A 20,000-nucleotide genomic window follows, 5' to 3' on the forward strand; every position below is an offset into this window, starting at 1 on the left:
AATATATATGCACATCCTTTGAAGCTTTTGTAAATGGTCCTGGTCCATAATTTATAGCTTCTACATAAGTTCAAAACAGTCATCTTTTTAATGTTCAAAATTCTTGCAAATTCTCACTGTGACTTAGTTGTGTAGTTTATCCAGTGTCAGCTAAGCAGAACTCTTGTTCTTGATCTCCAAGGATGATCCTTCCATATTTGATGGACTTGGGCAAAACAGCAGCAAGCCATTTTGATCTCACAGGAAAAGGAGGTGTCTGCTGAGTATTAAGAACCTGAGAAAGGCATCAAGGTTGCAACAAAGTCCATATGGGGACCATATTGTAGAACTGGCCTGGATGGCAGTGGGCAATTTCTCATAGGGAGGTATCCTCGTAGGACAACACAAGTAAGAAGGATGCATTAGCCAAAGTTCAAAGATACTGGCCGGGAAATTGGCTTGGGCCCAAAATGGTCGACGTGCACCGGAAGCTGGAGGCTGAGGCTCACCTGAAATTGGGATTCCGGCCTCATTAGTATATTTCCGGTGAATTGTGGGAGCCTGCCAATGTGGGCCTGCTGCCTTGACAACTGCGGCCCTCAGTTAAGTCCCAGGGTGAGGAGGAGAACAGGGGAGGTGCGATCGTGGGCCGACAGCGGCCCTCAGGAGAGCTGGGGAGTCAGGAGGAGCGTTCCAACTCCTCTTGGCTCCATGTGAAATTAAGATCAATTTTAAAAAACTTGCCTTTTTGCTGGCGGCCACTGGTTAGTCTGCAGCAAGCATTTGAAAACCTGAGTGGAGCAGGTCCGACGTATGCTCAGCTCAGCACTGACACATTTTCCAAAGGGGTCCTTAAACAGGCATTAGGCCCCTCATTGACGTATACAAGGTGCCTAACATCTATTTCAGGCAGCCGCCAGGGACACCTGGAAAGCCGCCTTTACCAATATGACCGCTCATGATGCAGGTGCAGATCGGGCAAGGGACTTTGCGCCCCGAAAGTGACCCTTTTTTGCCCCCATTTTCTGCCTGGAAAACAGGTGCAACGAGGGCCAGTTTCTCCCCCTCTGTCTATTCTTCTCCCATATCAGTCCCAGAACCTACAAAAGGAACTTAGCTCCATATTTTGGATGGTTGACTAATGCGTGGAGACTGTGCAGTGTGGCTTCAACCATGTTCACACTGTCATAATTAAATTGTAAAATACTTTGTAAAATTGTGCACCCAGTTTTCACAGCATGTTGATTTTAGTTAATGTACACATATTCATGAGAATCCACCAGTTCTTCCCATGCTGCACCAAGATATTACCATTCTGGCCTCCAGAGAATCAGCTCAAAGCCACCTTGAGCATGAAGTCAGGTCATCATTCAATGCAACTGTGTCTGCTATGCCACTGCACCCTGAGGAGGACTCTGAAGGTGATGGGCGAAACGAGGGTAACTCCACTGATTCTTCTAAAGTTCCTCAAACAGATGTCTGAAATTTGTAAATATACGAAACAAGAATAGCATTGATGTAATCTGACATTCCCAAAATGTATTATTTGCCTTACTCAAAATGAATAATATACAGTTTACATATATACAATTCATGTTTTGAGCTTTAGATTTTTGAGGTAGAGGTATTGGGGTTACTGAGATTTTGTTTTCCTTGCTAATTTGTCAAGCTCCCAAATCCGCTTTTGAAGGTATTGACTTCTTGAGGGGACCTGGTTCCACAGGACTGGTAACTTTCTGATACCTCAACCAAGTGGCCATTTTTTCTTTGGCAGGCTATTCTAATAAGGAAGCACAGCTGAGCCCAATCGTGTCCCTCACTCAATGGTCACATACTTGTACTTCCAGCAGGGGTGACTGGACAGTAACGAGGAGTGGGAAGCTCTTGCTAATGTTCCGCTTTTTAACCCAGGGTCACTGTAGCACCCCAACTGCCTCACTGGCTGAGATCAGCCAACTTAGTATAGACTCAGGACCAAATCTCAGCTGCTTACTGGAGTCATTAAGGAGTTACATGTTCACTGATTTAAGTCATGGGACTGCAACACTCTTTCAAATTTGTATTTTTTCTTGATGCTCTTGTTTGGTTTAAGGTTAAAAATGATGTGGCAAATATTCAAATGATCCAGATAATATTTTAGTAACTATAAAAATTTTCTGCATTTTGAATAAAAGTTATATCGATCACGTCACTGCCCTTTGCTTTCTTTTCTTGGCTGAGACCGTTATCACTTTACATTAAAGGTTGCAGATGAGCCCCAAACAGGGGTACAGCCTGAGGTGCTGCTGAAGAGCAATTATGTGGTGCTTTTTCATATTTCAGATCTGCCTTTATTTCCATATTAGCCTGGCACGTGGCTTTGATTTAACCATTTTGCAAAAACAGATCAATTAGTTGTCTGTTAACTATAAATTCCCACAAATGCATTTTACAAGCATGCTCTGTCCAAATGTAGTAATGTAATACTGACCAGATTTCCTTTATAAAATGTTAAAGTTTAGGAAAATATGAAAGAGTACATGGTTTATAATTACAATTATTTGTAATGGAATAAAATGAGACAAAATTATGACATTTTGGAGCAATGATTCTGTCTTGTGGACGGTATCGTTTGCAAACAAGTTCTAAATAGATCTGAATTTGGCTGAAGATTTTAGTTGTGGGGACAACCACTGATAAGATGGATCTACTCCCATATCAGTCAGTTAAATTGATGGATTTTGACATTAATGTAGGCTTTACAGTTTGTTCTGCCACAAATTTAACAAAACTCATATCAGGCCACTTTCCAATTTCCTGCCTGATCAAAAATGGGTAATAAAAAGACTTTCATTTATATAGTGTCTTTCACTACCTCAGGATGTCCCAAAGTGCTTAAAATTAAGTACTTTTTGAAGTGTAGTCACTGTTGTAATGTAGGAAACGTGGCAGCCAATTTGCACACGCAATGTGACAATGACCAGGGATAAATATTGGCCAGGACACTGGGGAGAATACCTCTTCCTCTTCGAAATAGTGCCATGGGATCTTTTACTTACACCTGAGAGGGCAGACGGGGTCCTTGGTTTAATGTCTCATTAGAAAAACAGCACCTTTGACAGTGCAATACTCCCTCAGTGCTGCACTAGAGTGTCAGCCTCGATTTTGTGCTCAAGTCTCTGGAGTGGGACTTGAACCTACAACCTTCAGGCTTAAGAGGCAAGAGTGCTACCACTGGGCCACGGCAATGATTTTGCTGAAGTATGTTTACTCTCTTCCTTTGTATTCATCTGGATGAGGTTAAATGCTACTCCAATGTTAAATTAGTTTAATTAGTCAAATTGTTGTACATCTTAGTTCTAATTACAGTTTCTCTAATAACATCTGCCTGTTTGCCTTTCACTAGTTAGTGTTTGAATCAGTAATGAAGATATGTAAATGTAAGTTCTGCTGTCATGTAGCGCCAGGGTGCTCAAAAGGAGCATGGATTGGAGCAAGGAATACAACATTGCAGCCCTGATTCCCACGCTCCCTGTGACAATAGCTTTCCTTGGAGCACGGGATCGTGGAATTTACCCTGTACTTCTTGCCAAATTGAGGAAAGAGTGGTTGACTGAATGATGAAACTAAAGGTTAAGAATAGAAAACAGTATGGAATGAGCAAAAGCTTTCATCTCACTGCAGTACCCTTTTGCACGCAGCTTTCAATGTCATGGACTTGCTTCCCATTTAATTAGTCTCCTGAGGAGTCTGGATAACCACAGGTAAAACTTCCAGGAAGACATATGTGAACTTTCTTCCTGACCACCAAAGGTAATTGAGCAGAAACTTCAATCTAACATTACAATCTACCTGATCCTAACCTGATTCCACAAGACTGTAACCATAGTTTCCATCAATTATTTGATCATTTGTGTCTGCACCCATCCTTCCAGTCTTCAATTCTTAACCAGATATTTATCTAGCTCCTTTGTGAAGGAATTCATGAACATAGCAGTAATTGTACTTGATGGCAGTCTGACCCACAGTATCCCCAAAGCAAAGCTTTCCTTCTTCTCACATGTTCTAATCTCTAGTTCTGCTTGAGACTTGCCCATGTGGTCTCTCAGTCTGAGATTGCAGTTCAAGTTAAATTATCTGCTTCAGTGAACACACCTCTCATCTTCGTTTTGTTAAAATAACTCCATTTTATCAGTTTCTCCTCATAACTTAGTTTCAAGTCCTGGAATTGTCACTCTTCCACTGTATCCTCTCCAATATATCAAGGTCCTTTTCAAGCTGTTGTACGTACGTTGCACACAATGAGGGCTAAATTGGGCCACATAGAGCCCATTTTGTAGATGCTACGCGGACACCTAAGCCTCGTAAATGGCGTCCGAGATGCACGCGCGCACACTTCCGACGTGAAGTGCACAGGACACCATCTTGGTAAAGGTGGTTGCACACCCACACCTGGCGAATGCCGGCAGCATGTAGAGTATGGAGATTATGATGTAAATCAGTGTGCAGCGCTAATTTGAAGCAGTTGGCAGCATTTTCAAACTCCTCGCTCCAGACTTAACCTCACAAAGTTGAACAGGAATTAAAAGGCATGAAGGAACTCCCTACCAGTGCTATTTAAAGAGAGCATGCAGGATTACAGGTTAGTTGCTGGATTAGTTATTCTGGCTGCTGGTACAATTGTGGGTGTTTGTGGAAGTTTCCTATACTTGGAGAAAGTTGCAATATTCTATAGAGAGTGGTCTGGCTGCTCTTACAGTACTGTTAGTGACATTTAAAATAATGTGCTAGCCAAAGTTGCTTCCATGGGTGGCCTTCTAGGATTTCCTCTGGGAATTGAGCATGAAGAGAGGCCACAGAGAGCAGGACAAGCTGCCAGAAGAGGAGGAAGAGATTGAAGAGGAGGAGCAGGAGGAAGACGAGGCAGTGAGGCAACAAGGTAGACTGGCCACGTCTGCCAGGGCTCTGCGTGATCAGATTAATGGGAGATACTAGTAACCTGAACAACACCTCCCCATTCACCAACAGTCCCACACTCCTTACCTTTCCTCTCCCACATGACTATCAATTCGTCCTCCTTATGATTACACGTTGCTTCCTCCCTCAGCTCATCGCAGAAATGAAAACCAGCACCAAATACAATTTCATAAGCACATTTATAGATTTACACATCAAATGATTCAAACAAACTGATACATTTTTATCCTTGTGCATTCCCTTAGTGCCTGTAATTCGTGTGCCTTTATCTTTCCTAGTGCTCCTACAAGGTGCATCCCCAGTGGCTGGAGCACGAGTGGTGGATAGCTGCTGACCTTCTACGGAGGAGAGTGTAGATGGCCTTGGAGGATGACCTCAAGCAGCTGTGGGCCGGGACTGCATCATGTTGGCCTGGGCTGCAGCAGTCTATCCTGGCTAGCTGACAGGCAACAGCAGGGGCACTGGCGAAGTGGCAGGGGTGAGAGCAGGAATGCTGTCATCCTGAGAGAGGACAACAGGTTCATCTTCCATGGCGCCTCTCCCACTCTCCCAGGGCGGCGCCTCAGCAATCCTGGTGATTTGCTGGAGAACAGATTGCTGGACTGCTGTGACACTCTGGAAGCCCCGTTCCATACTGGAATCTAGGGCCATGATGGCAGCAGTCTGAGCCTGGAATGCAGCAGTCAGACCTTGGATGGCAGATGTTTGTGCTGTAATGGAAGCTGTGACATCAGTCAGCAGACGCTGCATCATGGTGGGTTCCACAGGTGTGCTAATGGAAGTGACCTCCCGTTCCATGTGGGAAAGGATGGTCTGCACAAAGCCCTGTGCCAAGTTGGAGCTGGACTCTTCCATGCCCCTTGACATTGTGCGCAGGCTTTCCAGTGCACCAAGGCATTTGGTTGTGTACACCCATCAGCCTTCTTCTGTAGCCTGGCCCATCAAAGTCATTTTCTGACTCCTCGACAGGAGAACTCTGTGTATGACCTCACCCTCCGGCGAGCTGGCACCTGCGGTATCCGTTCCCCCTGCCCCGGCCCCTGCACACTTGTGCCCGGTGTCTTACCACTGTTAAAAATTGGATAGCCAGATGGTGAAGGATAGACTACTAGAGCCTGGTCTTCAGTTGCTTCCAAGCCTTTATTCACAGAGATCACCACAACCCATACCCTCGATAAGCTCTCTTATAAATGGATACAAGGAAGTCCCCAATTGATACGCACTACCTGAATACAATTAACACTAATATAAATCACATGGATACAATTAACAACCACATGCAGATCCTTCCTCTATCCTAGCCTCTAAAGTATGCGCAGTGTCAGTATCTGAGCTGGTGGCTGCGAGTATAAGATCGCGTGACGATGTGTCTTCATCATCACTGCCGTCATCCTCTGCCTCCTCTGATTGGGCCGGTTCCAGTTCTTGGGTATCTGAAATGACAAAGGGACACGGGTTGAGTTGTGATGCAGGGAGAGGAGAAAGTAAGATGTGCATGCTTACACCGTCTGCAGCACAGGAATCAGAAAAGATTGTGGGATGAGGGAGGTGTGGGAAGTGAGAAGGAGGATTAGGTATGCAGAGACCCCTCACCATCAATACCTCCAGCACTGGCAGTGGCCACGGACTCAACCACGGCCCGTCCAATGATGGACAGCACTGTCTCCTCCATGGGGGTGAGGACATGAAGGCATGCCTGTTCTCTCCCAGGTCTTTCTTGCTGCCTATTGTTGTGGGCCACCTTCTCCTGCAAGAAAGAGGAAAGTGCGTCCTGCAAGATGTTTGGGTGATGTGGTTGTCATGGTTGAATAGCTGCCAGTGTGTGTGACCTGCGAGTTGTGGGTGTGCAGCTTGCCAGAGTGGTAATGTGTGATGGTGAGATGCAGCATGTGATTTGAAGGGTTCAGTATTGATTGAAAGAGTTTGTTGGTATGCAGGTGATGGGGGGGTGTTGTACGTGGAGCAGTGGTGCAGTTGGCAGGATACGCCGCTTGAAACCTGAACTCACCTTGACTACTTGTGTCAAATCATTGAACTTCTTCCTGCACTGCATTCACATGCACGGTACGACGCTTCTGGCATTGACCTCGTCCGCCACAGCCTCCCACTGCCTCTTCAGCATATGTCTGGAGGGCCTCCTGTACCCCCCCCCCCCCCCACCTTTCCCCCCCCATCTGTCCACCTCTTCCACCAAGGCCTCTAGTGCATCGTCCGCGAACCTTGGTGCATGCTTACTCGCCGGCGCAGCCATTCTTCAGTATATTCCACCTCTGATTCACTTCCCAAAGCACTCCGAGCTCTTGGAGGCGCAGGCTACCTTTAAGCAGTTCTAGCCACTCCTGATATCGGAGCCCTCTGCTGATGTGTGCAGCCAATCAACAGCGCAGGTAGCGCTGGCTGCACGCAGCTATCGTTGAAATCATCAGGCAGCACGAGTGTTACGTGGGGGTTTTTTGGGGGTTAACCATTTTAACCCTCAATAGTTTAAATGTAATATTCACCAATGAGTTACACAGGGTTAAAATAAGCTTCGTTGAAAGATGAGGTAATTGATTCACCTTCTTGACAACAGTCTTTTTGTGACCGGATGCTTTCACTAATCTCATTCAAATCTTTTTCTCTTGCAATTTTTTCCCCGCACTTCTATATGTTGCTGAAAACAAGACCCCACTGAAGGCGCAGAAGCTGGTTGCTTCTGGGACATACTGTGCAATGTGAATGTTCGGTATTATGTGTATTGACAGAGTAACAAATAATGAAGTGAAGAGAAGCAACAACCCACTTACTGTAAGACAGCATGTTATGATAAGACCATAATATTGAGCAGGACATATGTGCTATTTGGCAGAATATAGGTAACCTGAGAAGATACTGGAGCAGGTCTCAGTAGGGAAAATAATGGAGTGGGTCCCAGATGGGAAAAGGCTACATGTAAGACTGAAGGTCCTGCGCTGTATTGATCTATTGCTTGTCTTGAAGTAATTATTCCAGCTGCCTTAGCACATATTATCTAATATGCTAATTGTTTCATACTTATTCAAAATATGGCCTATTCTTAACCAGAGTGAGTTTCGGCCTTTTGGAAAAGCTGTCAGTTTTTCCTCTGGTCGTAATCTAGAATTATAGAAAGAAGGATTCCCCAGGAAATGGGATTCCTCATTCTTTAAACTTTATGATCTGTTGCTACCAGGTTCTTCATTATTTGAGACACCCTTGCGTTCCTTGAAAGGAGTAAATTATATCGCAAGCTCTGCATTCATGGATATATACATTTGCTAACTCACTGTTATGAAACCCTTCTGAGTATTATTGATGGATTGAAAAAGCAGCTCTGCCTAGAGCATTTTGACAAAGGCAGTCAACTGAGGAAAAGATTTGTTCTGTCATCAAACTAAGTCTTTTGTGAATGATTGGCCATAGTAACCCTTTCCCTCACTGGTATGTGGTCCACTATGTACCTACATGTACGTGATGCATGTAAAGTGTTCTGCTTCCAATACGCTTTGTGAAGACATTTTGGAGACCAGCACTGAATCAGTTCATAATTAAGAGTTATAAATTGTGAGTTAGAAGAATTCCACAGAGTCTAGGTTCATTCATGTTCATTCATATTCTGCCTGAGTAAGCTAATGCATCCTAGCTATGAGAATGACGACTTTTGTGGGTGTAAGGTGATTCCCTCACTGTGTCCTAGATATTATCTCCTGACTCAATAGTTGTTTAACATGACCGTGGTTGGAAGCAAGTGAACCAAAAAAGGATCAAATGAGAGTTGGAAGCGTGGCAAGATTTCCACCCATTCATAGTCCGTGGTTATAAAATCTAATTCCATATTCACGGTCAGTTGCTACTTCCCTCCCACCTCTTGGCAGCTGTTAAATAAAGTCTCTCTTATATTCTTGGTGCAGACTTCAGTGATTGTACTTGCAGGCAACAATGTTTATATTATAATTTTTATTGCTTTGATACACTCATTACACATATTCGCATTCGATGCAGCAGCACTTTATGTAAATTATATACTTATCCATCTTTTGCTACCAACACATGAATAATCTTGTTCCTTCAGGCCTGAATGCCCTAATTTAGACGGGGATTCTTCAGCTTAATAAATCCCTACACCCAAGGCCCAGAGCAGTGCTAAAGCTGCATCTGAAAAAAAGAAATGAGATGTCAGTGTGGCTTTTGTCACTCTGTATTACTTTCTTTTTATATACTTCCATCAGCCATGATTTGCTCGATGCTAAAGAGAGTTGGCAGCAGGGCACATTCTCTGAGGTAAATGGCTCTCCTTTAGTGTCGCCATAAAAAAACAGCACTGCATTGCATTAAGAATGAGCGTCTGGTATTATTACAACTGACTTTATGGCTGGATTTACTGTAGTGTCAAAATAGTGAAAATTGTGGTGAATAAAGGATTAGGAACACACATGGTTTAAAGCAGTTCAGACACACTCTGTATGGCGTTCACCTTCCTTACTATATGTTTTTGCCCTGTCCCCTCAGCTGAATATTCTGAACACACCACAAAAATAATGACCAGTCTCAATAAAAGCGAGGCCTGCTAATTGTTGCAAATAGAATGCTACTTGAGAAACTGTACAGTATAATTGTTATTGCGCTCATGACCTAGATATGACTTCTGTAGTTAACAGTCTCGCATCCAGCACACTCACTGTTTCATACTTCCTGTTGTCATACTTTTGCAATAACACTTCACTGAATGACTCAAAGTAACAGCAGTAAATTGGCAAAAGAACCAAAGGTGACCTGAGGAAAAACTTTTTTAACGCAGCGAGTGGTTAGGACCTGGAATGCACTGTCTGAGGGGATGGTGGAGGCAGATTCAATCGTGGCTTTCAAAAGGGAACTGGATAAGCACTTGAAAGGAAAAAATTTGGAGGGCTATGGGGATAGGGCGGGGGAGTGGGACTAGCTGGATTGCTCTTGCCTGCACGGACTCTATGGGCCGAATGGCCTCCTTCCGTGCTGTAACCTTTCTATGATTCTATGAAATCAGAACTGAAGAGTTTAGGGAACCTATGGATCAAAGGGAAGGAAAGTGAATAATAAACTGCTAATGTAAAACCACTAAAAACAACTAATCTTGAATGATTAATTAGGGAAACCTACCAATAAAAAGGTGAACTAATCGAATGACTCAAAATGCTTTTTGAAAAGAATCATCTGCCATATTTTTCTCCAAAACTGAGTTTCAGATGAAGAGCTAACTGTCAGATAGCTAGACTACATATCGCATGAGTTTTTTTTGTGCCACTTTTCAAGAATGTCTACCACAGGCAGCCAGAGAAAGGACAAAAGCATAGCACAGAGGCATAAAGGAAGGGCCCACACCATCAACGAGTCCGATCCGCAAACCTGCTAAACACCTGTGGAATTCCACAATTGCAGACAGCAAGGACACACGACGGAAGTCGATGGGATCCTTCTTGAAATATACAGATCAGGCTCCGATGACATCATCGGGACCGGACTGATATCTTCACCTGAGGACTGAGTGGGGGGGGGGCGGGGGCAGTGGGCTTCCCTGAGAGGCCAAAGCTACTGGGAGCTGCATCAAGGGCCAGGAGAGGCCCAGTAAGTTTCTTTTTTTTATGTCCTCCTCCGGGCCCCAAAAGGAAACCTTGGGGGCCTCCCTGCTCCAGGTTCTCCTCCACCTTTCCCGACTACGATTCCCCTGGTGATTCCCTCCAATACACCTACTTGTGCTGGGAGCCGTTCCTGCGGTTCCCTGGCAGTGGCCCGTGAGCCACCAGATTTTAACGGACGGGCAACCTTTTCCCACTGACTTGCCTGGCCTCCCTGCTACACTTCAAGTTAGGCTGCGTTCCCACCCGGGAGCAAAAGTTGACTCCAATGTCTCTGCATTTTTAAATAACTGGAACCTCACTTGACAGCTTTTATCACATCAATAATGTACACACATTGAGTTCAAACAATCTGTGGAATTCATTTCCAGGGTTAGTTTCTGCCTAAACCACTATGTCAAACTATTTGCTTGCATGGAGGGTAAATGCTGACACAGCATGGTTGGACTGAATGGCCTGTTTCAGTGTTGTAACTTCTGTGCATTTTTATGTATTATCTCCAAGCAGATGGCCTACAGACCATCAATAGCAGAGGCCTGCTACAATTCTCCAGCTTGTTGTTTCAGCCAGGGTTGGTATGTGGTACAGAGAGATTAAAAAAGTAATAAGGATTGCAGGAGAAAATAAAAATGGCAAGAAAAACGCTTTTAGACAGAAGCAGTTAAAGAAAATACTAAATATCATCATTAAATAATAAAAGCAATAAAACAAATCATCAGTCTTAATCTAAATAGTGAGGCCAAATGAAAAATATGAATGGCTTAGAAAGGGATTAGAACTTGTCCATTCAAGGCAGTTGTGCACTATCTATTGTAAAAGATATCAAGGGAAATTAAATTAAAATGTCCAGCTGTATTTGCTTTATGGTGGATATATGAAAAATATGGTTCTCTTAAAGAATGATAAGGGCAGATTAGCTACTGAGATCTAGGAAATATCAGACTCCTCAAAACAAATTCTTCAAATCATTAATGAGAGAACAGTGTGGAATGTTTCCAGATGAAGAATAAGGCAGTTGAGGAACTAAAGGATGAAGGTGTCAGTAAAGGAAGATTGATGAAGTTGTTCAGCGAATTGCAGTGAAATGGACCTGAGGGATGCATGAGAAAATTCTTCAGGAAATAAGGAAGGAATTAAGTAGACGTTTGCTGGAAATGACATATAAAGAAGTTACTAAAATACTGGAAGGTGGCTAGTGTAATGCTCAATGTTAAGAGAACACAGAGGCTGGACTGGTGTGCTACAGATTTATAGGTCAAAGAATTTTGGCCTTGTAAGACCTGTTCTCAACTGTGCCATTGGAAAACCTCACTGAGGAGTTGTTGGTGCTTTTTTAATGCTGAAAAATGGTTGGCTGCATCACCTTAAACCTCTCTCGTTCCCCTTCTAGTAGCTATTTCAGACGTGGTGCAGGCAGAACCCTGGAAGTAGGGAGCCTGCCTACTGTCTCATTGTGGCTATTTTGTGTAGTTTGGAGGTTGGGAGGTGGGCGAGGGGAGACGTCAGAAACAAAATGGGGAAATGGGCTAAAAAGTGATTTTTAAGAAAAAACACCAGGGAAGGAGGGTAGAGAAGAGGCCTGAGAATTTTATGCAGGTAAAGTTCAGAAGCACAAAATCATAAGGAGCAATATACAGGATCCAACAAAAGCTCTTTTGAGATGGCAGGTTTTCAGTGATGATCAAAATAGCTTTAAGGGATAAAATCCAATGCCTCAAAAAATGTATTAAATTGATTTAATGGAGGAAGTTACTGAATGGTTGATAATATATATTTTGAAATTCAAAAGGTATTTGACAAGTTACTACATAAGCCTTTTTTATTGATTCTAAAGGCTTATGTCTTTTATAGGATAAGAAACTAATTAGAATAATTTATTATTAGAGTTTGCTGATAAACAAATGCAGCCTTCACTGAAACCAGTGACTGGTGTGGTTCAGGGGAAGTTATACATGATCCTCTGCAATTTACATACATCATTAACGATCTGGAGGAGTGGTCATGTACATTATTTAATTTGCAAAACGTGTAGCAGAGGCTAGAAATATGCAGTAGAATTTGGTGAGAAATAGCACAGGCGTCAATATGGCAAATAACGTTTAATATGGACAGATGTATAGTGTAGGAGCAGCACTACATCTAAGCTCACCAGGCAGACCACATCTGAGCCTAGAAATTACTGTCAGTGATATTAGTGGACATACACTTAGCATATTCGTATGATAATCCTCGGTGTGGTATTTTAAGAGGTGTTAACTCGTTTATTTTAAATAGGTCAGTGCCTCCGTTAATTAGTGGATAGAGTCACATTGTTCGTCTGCTAGTATTGCCAACAGTAATATCAAGGCTCTGGTGCAGTATATTTAGTTTTGGTCCTCTTAGATGTAAAAGGACATTGCATAATTTGAAGTGCTTCAGAGGAGAGCTACTACAGTTATTCTTAGACTGGGAATAAAAATAATCTCTAGGAACTCAGGTTATACGCAGAAAAATTAAGATTAAGAGTGGTATGGAGATGAGTAGTGTGGTGACCAGCTTATCTTTTGAGTTAAAATCCGGTGGATTTTAACTCGGAGCGAGTTTCTGGCAGAGAGCTGCTTCAGTGAGTTAATTTCCTGCCCGCCAGAGGCAGCAGGAGGTTACAGTGATTTTAACCACCAGGCCTTATTTAAATGCCACCGGTCCACTTCCCATCGGTGGGCACTTGGCAACCAGTCGGTTTCAGGTAAGTGTCAGGGAGGGGGTTTGGTGAGGGTATCGCAGGTGGGATGGGGTGGGGTGGGGCAGGGGGGGGCGGAGTCCAGGGAAGGGGAGGCCACGACGTTCCTTGTGGAGTCCGGAGGAGCACTATTTGATTTACCTGGAGGGCCTCTTTGTCCTTCCGATCAGCTGTTGACCTGCTTCACCCGCTCAGAACCCGGTTCAAATGCCATCAGGGTCCCATTGACACAATAGGGCCCCATTCTGCATAGATTCATGAAGTTCCCACCTGCTTTAAGCGGGTGCCTCATCTGCAGGCAAAACCCTGCAGGTTAATGTTGGGAATGACAGGAAAGGGGTGAGTTCTGAGTGGGTAAGTAACTTGCTTGTTTTTAACTGCCCACTTGCCCACTCTCTCTGGCGCTGGCTGCCTCGGGGCAAACCAACGTTGCAGCAGGGACGTGAAGCAGGTGTTAGGCCCCTTATTTGCATATGTAAATGGCTTAATGCCTGCTTCAGGAGTGGATAAAGGACGCCTCTCGTTGGTCCTTACCCAAAAAGGCGGCTGGCGCACTTCCGGTCGGAAGTGAGCACGTGCTTCCTGCCTGCCATTTTGGGGCTTCAGGAGACCGCGTAGCGTTTGAAAAGCTGCCACTAAGGGGGTCAGTTTAACCCCCAACCTCTCTTACTCAATTTGGTACTTTACATATAATACCTAGGGATAAATTTTAACCCCCAAAATGGGTGTGTTGGGGGTGGTGGAAGGTTAAAATGACAGCTTTTTGGAGCGGGACCACAGCTCCCCACTTGCAGGTTTGTATGGACAGCAAACACCAGGAAGTCCCGCCCCCACTTAAAGCCGGCGGGCCGATACTTAAAAGGGCAATGTACTTCATTGAGATACTTGAGGTATTTAATAATTTGCGTATTGGAAAATTAAAATGAATTTAACCTTACCTGTTTGGGTTTCCCATCGCTTCCCATGCACATCAGGTGAAAGCAGACGGGAAGGGCTGGATCCATGAGGTGAGTGCCTTTGTTGCACTGCTTGTGGGCCCAGTGGAGCAGGAGTGCTTCATCCAGGCCCAACACGCTCACCTGGCCAACAGGACCCTCGCGATCGGCAGCCACCCCCACCCCCACCCCGCAACCGCCCCCCCACCCCGATGGTGGACTTCCATCTACCTCCAACTCTTTACCCGACCTCCGATCTCCAAGTCCCGGCCCAACCAATCTTCTCCCCAACCCATCCAATCTCCTCCCCGGCCTCCTCCGATCTCTTCCCAGCACCCTCCAATCTCTTACCCGGCCCACTCCGATCTCTTCCCAGCCCCCTCCAATCTCTTACCCGGCTCCGCCGATGTCCTCCCCGACTCCTCGATCTTCTTCCCGGCCCACCGATCTTCTTCCCGCCCCCCCCCCCCCCCCCACCAATCTTCTTCCCGGCCTCTCCGATCTCCTCCCCGGCCCATCATACCTCCCTCTCCCACCTCCGATCCCCGACTACGGCCTTATGCTGCAGGCCTTCCTGCCCGACAACCGGCCAGCCTGTGCAAAACCTGTAAGTGAAATTTATTGCCCTCATTATTGTGACCCGCCAACTTACCTTCTGGGTTTCGTACCCGAAAATCTCCCCCCCAACCCCCATCCCCACTCCCTTCCTGGTTTGAAGTGAAAATTTTACCCCTAATCTCTGAGAGGTTTCAAAGAATCGGGGAAAGCCTGCAAGAAAGGTTCAGGCTTGAATTGAGGCCCACCATCAATTTCTAGCATGAAGGGACATCTTATGTATCTCTATCGTGTAGGAGATGGTGGGAGCAAAAGGGGATGGTTTTGGTTTAGCCAACATTAAGCTGGAATTTTTTTTAGCTCATCCAGGTAGAATTGGTAGTTACAGGATTAAACAATAGCCTTTGGCTCAATGAAGAACACAGAGAAGCAGAACTGTCATTACTGGAAGCCGATCCCATGCTTCTGGATGATATTGCTAAGGGATAGTATGCAGATAATGAAGGAGAGGGCCAAGACTGGAGCTCTAGGGTACACTGGAGGTTGATGTGTGGACAGAGAAAGGGCAGCCAATGGAGATTATATAATGGCCTCAAAATTCCTCGGTTGTTCTGACGGACTTCTGCTGTAACTTCTGTGAGACCAGCGGAGCCTCCTCTCAGAAAACATGAGTCTCTGCCATTTCCAGGAGTTTCCTAGTTGCTTTATATTGTTGAAACCGCTGTTCACCCCTTACAAGGTAAACGAGAGCCAGGGGCTGAAGCTAGGGGCAGGTGATGGGAGTTCCCACTTCTTCGGCTCCGCCAGGACCCAGCATATCAGGGGAGACCAGTATTCCGAGTGAGCTGAGGCATGCTGAGTGAGTCGAAGCACACCAGTCTTCACAAGAGTGGATGTGGGGTCGCAGGTGGGCTCAAGACCGGGGAAGCAGCTTGGACCCAAAAGATTTTTTTTTGGTAAATTTTTGTAGAATGGTCCCATTGTTCAAGGGGACCAGGAAGACCATGCCCAGGGTGTGGTTGTTGTGTCCTGGGCAACACCCCCACCCCCACCACCATCTCATGGGCAAACACTAGTGTTTTCAGCAGGGAGGCTTCAGAGATGCTCCCAATATGGTGCTTGTGCCTGCAGGTCTCATGGTAATTAGGTGACCCAGTAGACTCTGGCATTGGGGGGCACAGAGCCAGCGCAACCACCACGACCCATGGATTTTCAGCCCTAATGCCTGTATTTCGACAGGCAGAATCAGCCTATCACAGAGATGGATTGCAGAAAAGAGACGTTGAAATGGGGTTGAATGGTCAATGGTGTTGAAAGTAGCGTAAAGAACGAGGGGGATGGGAAGAGACAGAGAACCAAAGTCACACCGGATGTCATTTGTGACTTTGAGCAGTGCCGTCTCATTGTGGGCAACATGGAAGTCAGATTGGAGGGTCTGAGACAGGGAGTGGTGTGAGAGCTGGGAGTGTGATTGTGAAGCAACAACACATTCCTGGACTTGGGAAAAGCTGAGGACAGGGCATAGTTGTAGACCGTGGTGGAGTCGAATGTGCTTTTTTGAGGAAGGGGTGGGAATGGGTAAGGACTGTACCAGAAGATAGAGACAGGTTGATGATATCAGCAAGTATGGCGCTGGAAGGTGAATTGGGACAGGAGGGAATCGGAGCAGGTGATAGGCTTTATGGATAAGATCATGTGCTTACAGGAAGCTGGGTAGAAGCTACCAAGTGAGGCTTCGGCAGAGGGCTGGGATTTGAGGTTGCATGGTAGCAGGGAAGATGAGTCAAAGAAGATGGTGTCAGCTATGTGGATGGTTGTGATTTTGGACACGAGTATAGAATTAGATAATCGGGCAATGTGGAGTGAGTTGTTGATGGATTTTACTTTTTTCTGGGCTGGGGCAGCGGACTGGAGGAGACTCTGCCATTGCCAAACAGACAGGATGGCCTCGCTAAGCTGACTGGCCTTTTCTTATTTTCTTTGTCAAGTTAGTGATTTTGATGGCTAAACAGATTTTCATCAGGCAGCTTTTCTTAACACTCTGCCTACCATTGTGTAACTGTTAGCTCCAAGCCTCGCTTTGCCTGGCTCGCAACAATTTTTAGAACAGATTTTAGTCCTGTTTTCCTTTGTGCAGATTGCTCAATATTACACATCTAGATAGGAGAATGTTTAGTCTGGTCTATAAACTTTTCAGCAAATGTTATCAAGGTCATTCTGTAATTGCGGCAAGGCAGGGAGGTCAAGTACTTTCTATTCCCAGTAAATAGATAGCATATTATACAGCAGATAAGACCCGATTAAACTTTCTTAAGTCGAATAATTTGGAGTGTCTCACTGCTGTCCAGTGGCATGGGTTAGGACTGACAAAACTCAAAACAAATTATTTCTGAGTGAGGGTATATTAGGTGGTATAATAACAGTGCGCGACCAGCAACAACTGCAGCAAGAAGGGACATGTCATTAATTGGCTGTTGGGAGCAAGAATTAGACCACTGCTGCCAAGCTGCCCTGTCCTGACACACCAGATTTCTACTAGCATTGGAACCAGTGGTGCTGATTTATTGAGCATTACCTCGAAATTCTGGAGAAATAATTTTTATATTCTGTTTTGTTGTAAATGAATAAGCAATTTAATACACAGAATGCTCTCCTAGTAACTAACTACTCACTTTTTTTACAACGATTATTCAGATGAGGCCCGACGACCAATTTCTATAGATTCTTGGACCCTGATATTTACGGGGAAGGCGTGGGGGAGGGTGCTAGCGTGGAGAAAACCTGGCAAGGCAAGGGATGCGGAGGTCCTGCCGAATTTGATTTTTTTTTCTTCTGTTTCCCGTCCGGCAGCTGGCCAAATTGACAAGCTGGCCGGTTGCCTGGTGGATAAACCAACAGCAGGAGGCCGCAGCCAGGGACAGTCTCTGGCAATCGGGGGGGAGGAAGAGAACGGCAATCAGGAGGGAGTGAACTTGAGATCGAGGCTTGGTCGGGGGGGGGGGGAGGAAGAGGGCAGCAATCAGGAGGGAGGGAGTGAGAGGGAGGGGAGGCCGAGGTGGGACACTCGCACGGCTCGAAACTCGCCACTGTAAAAACAGCAACAGATTGGAGTCGGGTTCCCCATTTTAAAATTTTTAACCCCCCTCCCCTCAACCTTCTCCCGCCTGTTGTGAGGGGGTTAATATTGAGGCCTTGGCCTCTTGGTTTAGGTATGTGCTGCTTCAGCAGTGCCGAGTCTGGGCCCAAAAACAGGCCCAGACTAATTTCTACTTCCAAATGATGATAACGTGGTTAGCAGTGATGTGGAGATGCTGGTGGTGGACTGGGGTGGACAAATGTAAGGAATCTTACAACACCAGGTTATAGTCCAACAGCGTAGAGCGAGCCCCTGTCAAATGTTTTGAAAATGCTCAAGACAATAACAAATCTTTCACCAATGTGTTCAAAACAATTTTAAAATATAAATCCACATTAATGCTAACACATGTAAGGAATCTCACCTACAAACTAATGGCAAGAGTTAACTACCATCTGCTCCATTATCATATGCAAATTTGACTTTGAAAAGGCTTTTTTCGGTGTGGACTCCTGCAAAGAGAGAACAACAGTCACCTTCACTTTGTGATCAATAAGAAGTCTTTCAGCCTTCCTCATTTAACATAGGACTGTTTTTGTAACAGGACAAATTTAATTTCTTCAGATAAAGGTATCTCGATCAATTTGCTGGAAGTGCACTCCAGACTATTAAATTGGACACATTAACCTTGATATGTGGCATTAATCTGAGTTAGAATCAGCTGTTCTTACCCCGCCTGACTTTCTCAAGAACCTAAAGAAAGAGTAAGCATACATGCATTTATATAGTGTGTTTCATGTCCTCAGGGCATCTCAAAGCACCTCACACCCCATGAATTAGTTTGAAGTGTAGCTGCTGTTGTTTTGCAGGTAAATACAGCACCAGTATGTACACAGCAAGGTCCCACAAATAGCAATGAGATAAATGGCCCATTAATCTGTTCTGGGAGAACTACCTGCTCTTCTTCAAAGAGTGCAATGATCATATTTTGCATCCACTTTCACAGGTTTAACATGTCATCTGAACTACGGGACTGCCAACAATGCAGCACTCCCTCATTACTGTACTGGCATGTCAGCCTAGATCATGTGTTCAAGTCCTGGAGTGGGGCCTGAATCCATGACCTTCTGATTTAGAGCTAAGGGGACTACCATTGGACTATGCTGGCACTTCTAGAAGACCACCACCATGTCCATTTTAAAGTAACAATGAGAGACCATGAAATAAATGAAATTCTTTGCGTATCAACTTATAGTTTTACACACATTAGAAAGATTGTATGACCAGAGGATGCCAAAATTAAACAAGATTCACCCGTTCTAATTTATTCATCAGGGAAGAGTTTACTGTGGCAAGCACTGCAAGGCTAGAAACTGTTTTTGTTCTCTGTTCATAATGATTGATTTACTGATATTTTAGTGACAGGTATTCCCTTTGTATCCTACTAGTAGAAATGTCTTGTCAGAAAAGTGAATAACATCTGAAATTATGTCTGATTGATGGAAAGGCCCTTTTGAGGGGCCAAAGGATCAGCCTTACTGTACTTATTGCAGTTCTTACTGAACTTCTGTTGCGAACTCAGATTTGAAAGGAAGAGTGCTGCAGAGCGATTCAGTTTAAGACCAGTTCTGACCGGATTAAATCCTTTTTTGAAAATTAACATTTTCTAAGTACAGAAGTATCTCTATTTTGCTGCAATATAAAATTATGATTGAGATCAATTTCAAACTCCTTTTTTCCAGTACACCAATAATTTCCTGAATTAGTAGTGAATAGAATCTCATGAAGATAGATGAAGCTTTTACCATTTTTAATCAGTTAGCATTAATAAAATGTTTATACAATGATATTGAAGGTTAATGGTTTTCCAGTTAACTGGAACACCATCGCCTGACAATGCAAAAATATCAAATGAAGGAAGCACACTTTTAGTTCTGGCTGTTCTGACTGGATGTACAAATATAGACTATCTGATTAGATAACTACTGTTAGGTAAATTTGCTGCAAGGTTATCATACGTTTAGTTCAGATCATCTTTGAAAGTGCTTTACAGAAAAGTATTAAATGATTTGGTGATGTCTATTGGCAAAAGTAGTTTCTTCAGCAACTTTCCTTGTGTTGATGAAATTAAGTGTCACTTTAAATGGATTTTCCTCCAGTATCTGCTGTAC

The sequence above is a fragment of the Heptranchias perlo genome, chromosome 1 (assembly GCF_035084215.1).
Source record: "Heptranchias perlo isolate sHepPer1 chromosome 1, sHepPer1.hap1, whole genome shotgun sequence".
Taxonomy (NCBI): Eukaryota; Metazoa; Chordata; class Chondrichthyes; order Hexanchiformes; family Hexanchidae; genus Heptranchias; species Heptranchias perlo.